A 7,347-nucleotide genomic window follows, 5' to 3' on the forward strand; every position below is an offset into this window, starting at 1 on the left:
ACCTCGAAGTCCAGTGCAGATGCCACGACACCACTGGCCACATGATTAACATGTGTACTGCTTAGTCTGCGAGCCTCACACAGACAAGAATTTCATTGCTTCCTTGTGCATGTGACAATTATCTAATCTAATCCAATCTAATCTAGTGTGTGAATTAAAAAAAGGAACAAATGAGGAATACACACAGCGGCCACTTTAGTAGCTATCCTCTGTAACTAATAAAGTCGGCACTGAGTGTATGTTCATGGTCTTCTGCTAGGGTAGTCCCTCTAGTTCAAGGTTCGATGTGTTATGGGTTCAGAGATGCTCTTCTGCACATCAGTGTTGTAACGCGTGCCATTACTTGGGTGACTGTTGTGTTCCTGTCAGCTTGAACCAGTCTGCTCATTTTCCTCTGACCTCTCTCATTAACAAGGCATTTTCACCCACAGAACTACCGGTCACAGTATATCTTTTTGCTTTTCACAATTTTCTCTGTAAACTCTAGAGACTGTTGTGCTTGAAAAGCCCAGGAGATCAGCAGTTTCTGAGGTACTCAAACAAAGCCAAAGTCACATTTCTTTCGTGTTCTGATGTTTGGTCTGAACAACAACTGAACCTCTTGACCAGGTCTGCATGCTTTTATGCATTGAGTTGCTGTCATGGGATTGGCTGATTACATATTTGCATTAATGAGAAGGAGTACAGGTGTACCTAATAAAGTGGCCACTGAGTGTATGTCTCCCAGCTCTATTTCAAACACACAAAAGAATGAAAAAGATTGGGCAAAAAACACAGAAAATAAAAAACTCCAAGACTGAAAAAAAGTCCATAGTCCAAGTCTATATCCAAAATGCAAAAACCTAGGTAACATTTTCCCCACAATGGCAGGCCTTCCCTCTCCAGCAGCAGAGCGGTCCCACCAGCAATCAAAAGGCAGTCTCCCTACTCCCCAGATGCAGAGCACTCCCACCACAGATCAAAAGTCAGTCTCCCCACTTCGGTAGCAGAGCAATCCCACCAGTGATCAAAAGGTAGTCTCCTCTCTCCAGTAGCAGAGTGATCCCACCAGCGATCAAAAGGCAGTCTCCCCTCTCTGGTAGCGGAGTGATCCCACCACCAATCAAAAGGCAGGCAGCTAGCGCTCACCTCCCGGATTTACTTCACTGTTTCAATCTCCCTCTTCGCTTTAATCGGCAAACAATGGAAACTTTAATCAGCAAAATGGAGTTGAACTTTGGCTCGCGCCCTGCCCCTCAGCCTTCTCGTCACAAGGTTCATGCACGCTGCCTCTGCCTCCTGGAATCCTCTCGGAGACTGCGGAGCGCTGAAACACCCAAACGATCTCCAGAATCCCAGTCAAGATGAAAGATAAATGTAACAGACATAAAAGAAGTGAAATGTATAGTTTCATGACCTATCCAGAAGATGTCGACTGAAAGAGCATTGTATGCAGGCGGCATCTTGACTTGAAGACCGGAATTTATTGAAATAGAACAGTAGGAGATATTGAACAAAAGTTTTGAGGTTGCTATTTACTCTGAATATCAATTAAAACATGAATTAGGATCCGGAGCACTAGAGCTGTTTTGTAGCAGTAGTACAGGGCAAGACATAAAAATAGTACGTTCCACAATTAAATAAATAATGCAAAAGACAAATAATAATATAGTATTCAGAAGTCTGAGGGTAGGAAGTGTTGATTATGGGCTCCTGTACCTCTCCCAATTGTAGTATCACAAAGAAGCGATGTCCCAGATGGGGAGAGTATTTAATGATGAATGCTGTCCTCTGCGTTATGTCCATGAAGGAACTTGTTGAGTCCACAATGGTCTGCAGCTTTCTATGATCCTGAGGCTCCATACCAGGTTGTGATGCAACCAGCCATAATGATTTTCACTCTACATCTATAGATCAGTAAATCTCACCTGGTCCTGCTGACTTACCCACCGTTACACCTGGTGAGGTATCAAGTATCTCTTCATTAGTTATGGAAAACTACTCTGAATTCTTTGACTAGAGTCCATTTCCTTTGTGAATACTGATAAACAGTGAAATTAATAACTTAGGGCTGGATACTAAACATGGTGACTTTATTGACAGGGCCCAATGACATTTAATACTTTGCCCTTGTGATTAATGACATCACAAGAATTGTCTAAGGCCTCTTTTGTTTAACTTTTCCTTTGTTTTTTATCAAGTCAAGTCAAGTCACTCTTTATTGTCATTTCGACCATAACTGCTGGTGCAGTACACAGTAAAAACAAGACAACGTTTTTCAGGACCATGGTGCTACATGAACAATACAAAAACTACACTGGACTACGTAAAACAACACAAAGCTACACTAGACTTCAGACCTACCCAGGACTGTATAAAGTGCACGAAACAGTGCAGGTATTACAATAAGTAATAAACAAGACAATAGGCACAGTAGAGGGCGGTAGGTTGGTGTCAGTCCAGGCTCTGGGTATTGAGGAGTCTGATGGCTTGGGGGAAGAAACTCTTGCATAGTCTGGTCATGAGAGCCTGAATACTTCGGTGCCTTTTGCCAGATGGCAGGAGGGAGAAGAGTTTGTAAGAGGGGTACGTGGTGTCCTTCATAATGCTGTTTGCTTTACAGATGCAGCGTGTGATGTAAATGTCTCTAATGGTGGGAAGAGAGACCCCGATGATCTTCTCAGCTGACCTCACTGTCTGCTGAAGGGCCTTGCGATCCAAGATGGTGCAATTTCCGAACCAGGCAGTGACGCAGCTGCTCAGGATACTCTCAATACAACCTCTGTAGAACGTGGTGAGGATGGGGGGGGGTGGGAGATGGACTTTCTCAGCCTTCGCAGAAAGTAGAGACACTGCTGGGCTTTCTTTGCTATGGAGCTGGTGTTGAGGGACCAGGTGAGATTCTCCGCCAGGTGAACACCAAGAAATTTGGTGCTCTTAACAATCTCTATGGAGGAGTCATCGATGTTCAGTGGAGAGTGGTCGTTCCATGTCCTCCTAACATTTAATGATGTTAATGGAGTAATATCATATTATACGTCCTCAAAGTTACAGATCAGCATATTCATGGATCAATTAGAACAAGATGGCACCGGTGTACATTGGCAACTCTCTGCGGGCTGCAAGAATTCGTACCAGTTTTCCTCTTAAATATACTCCTTTTGAACTACTTTTGCTGCAATCTGCAGCTTGTAAATTTCCTCTTAACGGACTACAATATTACATCAATGAACTTCAGATCTCACATTTGACCGTTAAATGTGGAGCCCTTAATGGGGACAATGCCAAGGCCAAGGCCAAAAACGCAGCAGGAGAGGCGGGATTCAAGCCGGGCTGAAGTACAGAGGGATGAGGCTTCCTCCGCCTCCCAGTTTATTAGCAAATGTATAGTCACTTGAATTAAGATTGACAATTTCAGGGGAAGGCTGCTGTATCAGAGGCAGATGAGACAGATCTCAATTGTTTATGGCATTGAGACTTGGTTAATGGTGAATACTCTGGATGCAGCTTTCCGACCAGAAGGTTTTACAATTTTCTGATTGAATTGAACCTCAAATTCTGGTAAGAAAAGAAGTGGTGGCTTATGCTTTTTAGTCAATTCTCGTTGGTGCACGGATGTTGGGGTTATGTCAACTTCTTGTTCCCCTGACCTAGGACAACTAATGATTAAATTTAGACCATTCTATTTGCCTTGAGAGTTCTCATCTATGATCCTGACCACAGTTTACATATGGCCAGTGGCCTATTATAAGCAAGTACTCGTGAAACTGCACGATGCTGTCTCTGAAAGAGAAATGGTCCATCCTGAACCATTTCAAATTATGTTCGGCGACTTTAACCAGACCTGTCTGAAGAAAACTCTGCCCAGTTATCACCAGCACATAACCCGTTGCGTCAGAGGTCCCAACACACTAGACCAGATGAGCTTCCAGATGAGTTCAGTGCCTTCTATGACCACCAGAAAAGGAGGAACTATCGCGTACCCCCCATGACTCCCGATGATCCTTTGGTTTCAGTATCTGAAGATGACGTGTGGGCTGCCTTCAAGGGAGTGAATCCAAGGAGGGCATCTGGTCCAGACAGGGTACCTGGCCGAGTACTGAAGACCTGTGCCGACCAACTGGCTGGAGTGTTCACGGATATCTTCAGCCTCTCACTCCGGTAGTGTATGGTACACATCTGTCTCAAGCAGGCTTCAGTCGTACCGGTGCCCAAGCGGAGCGTGGTAACCTGTCTAAATGACTTACATCCATGAAGTGTTTTGAGAGGCTGGTGTTGAAGCATATCAGCTCCTGCCTGAGTGGTGACTTGGATCCATTCCAATTTGCCTCCTGAAGCAACAGGTCTACATGCTATCTTTTTGGCTTTTCACACATTCCTGGAACATCTGGACAGCAAAGGTGCATATATCAGAATGCACTTTATCAATTAGAGCTCGGTATTTAACACCATCATCTCCTCAAAACTAAACAGTAAGTTCTAAGACCTGGGCCTCAATTACCCGTTTGTGCAACTGGATCCTGGGTTTCCTCACTTGCAGACCCCAGTCAGCTCAGATTGGCAAAAACATTTCCTCCACATTTTCCATCAACACAGGAGCTCCACAGAGATGTGTACTTAGCCTTCTGTTCTACTTATTTTACACCTCTGACTGTGTGGCTAGGTACAGCTCCAACACCATATACAAGTTTGTTGACAACACCACTGTTGTGGGCTGTATGAAAGGGGGTGATGAATCAGCATACTGGGAGGAAGACTGAAAATTTGGCTGAGTGGTGTCATAACAACAACTTCTTACTCAATGTCAGTAAGACTAAGGAACTGATTGTAGACTTCAGAAGAGGGAAGCCAGAGGTCCATGAGCCAGTTATTACTGGAGGATCAGAGGTGGAGAGGGTCAGTAACTTTAAATCCCTCAGTGTCACCATCTCAGAGGACCTGTCCTGGACCCATCATATAAATATTATTGAGAAGAAAGCACGACAGCACCTCTACTTCCTCAGAGGTCTGTAGAGGTTCAACATGTCATTGAAAACCTTGGCAAACTTCTGTAGATGTGTGGTGGAAAGTGTGCTGACATTATGCCTTTGTGTGGAAAACCCTACAAAAGGTAATGGATTCAACCCAGTACATCACGGGTAAACCCTCCCAATCATTGAGCACATCTACATGAAGCATTGCTGTAGAAAAGCAACATACATCATCAAAGATCCTCATCACCCAGGCCATGCTCTTTTCTCGTTGTTGTCATCAGGTAGAAGGTACAAGTGCCTCGGGACTCACACTACGAGGTTCAAGGACCGTTACTACCCGTCAACGATCAAGCTCTTGAACAAAAAGGAATTGCTACACTCATTTAAGGACTCTGTTATATTGTTATTTCATGCTTGTTAATTATTGCTATTTATTTATATCTGTATTTGCAGTCTGTTGTCTGTTGATCCTGTTTACAGTTACTGTTCCATAGATTTCTAAGTATGCCCACAGAAAAAGAATCTCATGTTCTTTGTGGTGACATGTATGTACTCTGATAATAAATTTTACTTTGATCATAGACTCAATGGCTACTTTAGCAGCTAACTCCTTTAATAAAGTGACCATAGTGAATATTTGTGGTCCTCTGCTGTTGTGGTCCACCACTTTAAGGTGCAATATTTTGTGAATTCAGTGACGCTCCTCTGCACACCACTGTTGTAATGCGTGGTTTGTTATTTGAGTTACTGTCTCCTTCCTATCAGCTTCAACCAGTCTGGCCATTCTCCTCTGACCTCTTTCATTAACAAGGCATTTTTGCCCACAGAACTGCAGCTCACTGGATGTTTTTTTTCACTTTTTCACACCATTCTCTAAACTCTGTGTATGAAAATCCTGGGGAGATCAGCAGTTTCTGAGATCCTCAAACCACCCCATCTGGCACCAATAATCATTCCACAGTCAAATTCACTTGGATCACATTTTTCCCCATTCTGATGTTTGGTCTGAACAACAACTGAGCCTCTTGACTGTGTCTTCTATGCATTGAGTTGCTGCCCCATGATTGGCTGATTAGATGTTTGCACAAAAGAGCAGTTGTATTGGTGTAGGTAATAAAGCAGCCACTGAGTGTAACTTATCAGTTGATAGAATTCCTGACAGACAAATTGTAAAACCATTGTTGTTCATAAAATTACTGAATGTTCTCAGCAACATGGTGTAAAATGTATGGGTGTGATAAACTGTGTATTGAAGACCTGGCTCACCTGCAGATATTGAGTAATTGAGCAGAAGGTAGTAAACGACATTAAACACAATATACTGAATCTTCAGTGGAAGTTATATGACTAAACAAACTGGCGGGAAGAATTGCCTTTCATAATTGAGTAAGTGTTTATTGCACTATACTGCAGATCCATCTAAGTAAAAAGGAAAGACTAAATAAAGATTAGCTTTATTTATCACATGTATATCAAAACATTGAAAACTACAATGAAGCGCATTGTTTGCGTTAGCGATCAACACGATCAAATTATGTGCTGGGGACAGCACACAAGTGCCACGATGCTTCCAATGCCAACCTTGCATACCCACAACATGCTAACCCATACCTCTTTGGAATGTGGGTGGAAACCAGAGCACCTGGAGAAAACACACACGGCCACAGGAGAATATAATGGAGCATCAGGTTTATAGACTATAACTTTAAGTAAATACAACATTCAATGTATCACACGGGGACTAACTATCACTCAAGTATATGGAAGTCTGAGAAAAGATTCACAGGTGGCATTGGTATTAAATTGCTGAACTTTGAATGGACAACAGGCGTTGAATATGCACCTGTGAACAAACATCAGAATAGATCTTTGCTGATCTATGCATTTTAATGGAGTTTCACATCAGTCACTGTTCTTGCTCTATCTTCCCATAACTATCTTCATCAAATCACATCTTTGCGATGTCTCAGGTTTTCTTTCATCTTTGTGTTTCTCCTATGCAGACATTATCCTAGCGAATCTGTCTTGTATCCTCTCCCTAAGCTCTACATCCTGACTAACTTATTCTGAACCAGCAAACATTTCCCCCCTCACCCCTAATCACTTTTCAACCCACTTTCAAACTAAGCTGTATAATAATAACATTTCAGGTGCTCAGAAGGCTCCCAACTTGTTTACACCCAGGACTGATATAAAAATAAATGATGCAAATGATGCAAAAATAGTTTGTAAGGCAGGTAAGAACATAGAACAGTGCAGGATCTTCTGCTGACGATGTTGTGCCAACTGCAAGATCAATCTAACCCTTTGCTCCTATGTAACCCTCCATTTTTCTTTCATCCATGTGCCTAAGAATCTCTTAAATGTTCCTAATGTATCCGCCTCTTCCACCACC

This window comes from Mobula birostris, chromosome 5 (genome assembly GCF_030028105.1).
Source record: "Mobula birostris isolate sMobBir1 chromosome 5, sMobBir1.hap1, whole genome shotgun sequence".
Lineage (NCBI taxonomy): Eukaryota > Metazoa > Chordata > Chondrichthyes > Myliobatiformes > Myliobatidae > Mobula > Mobula birostris.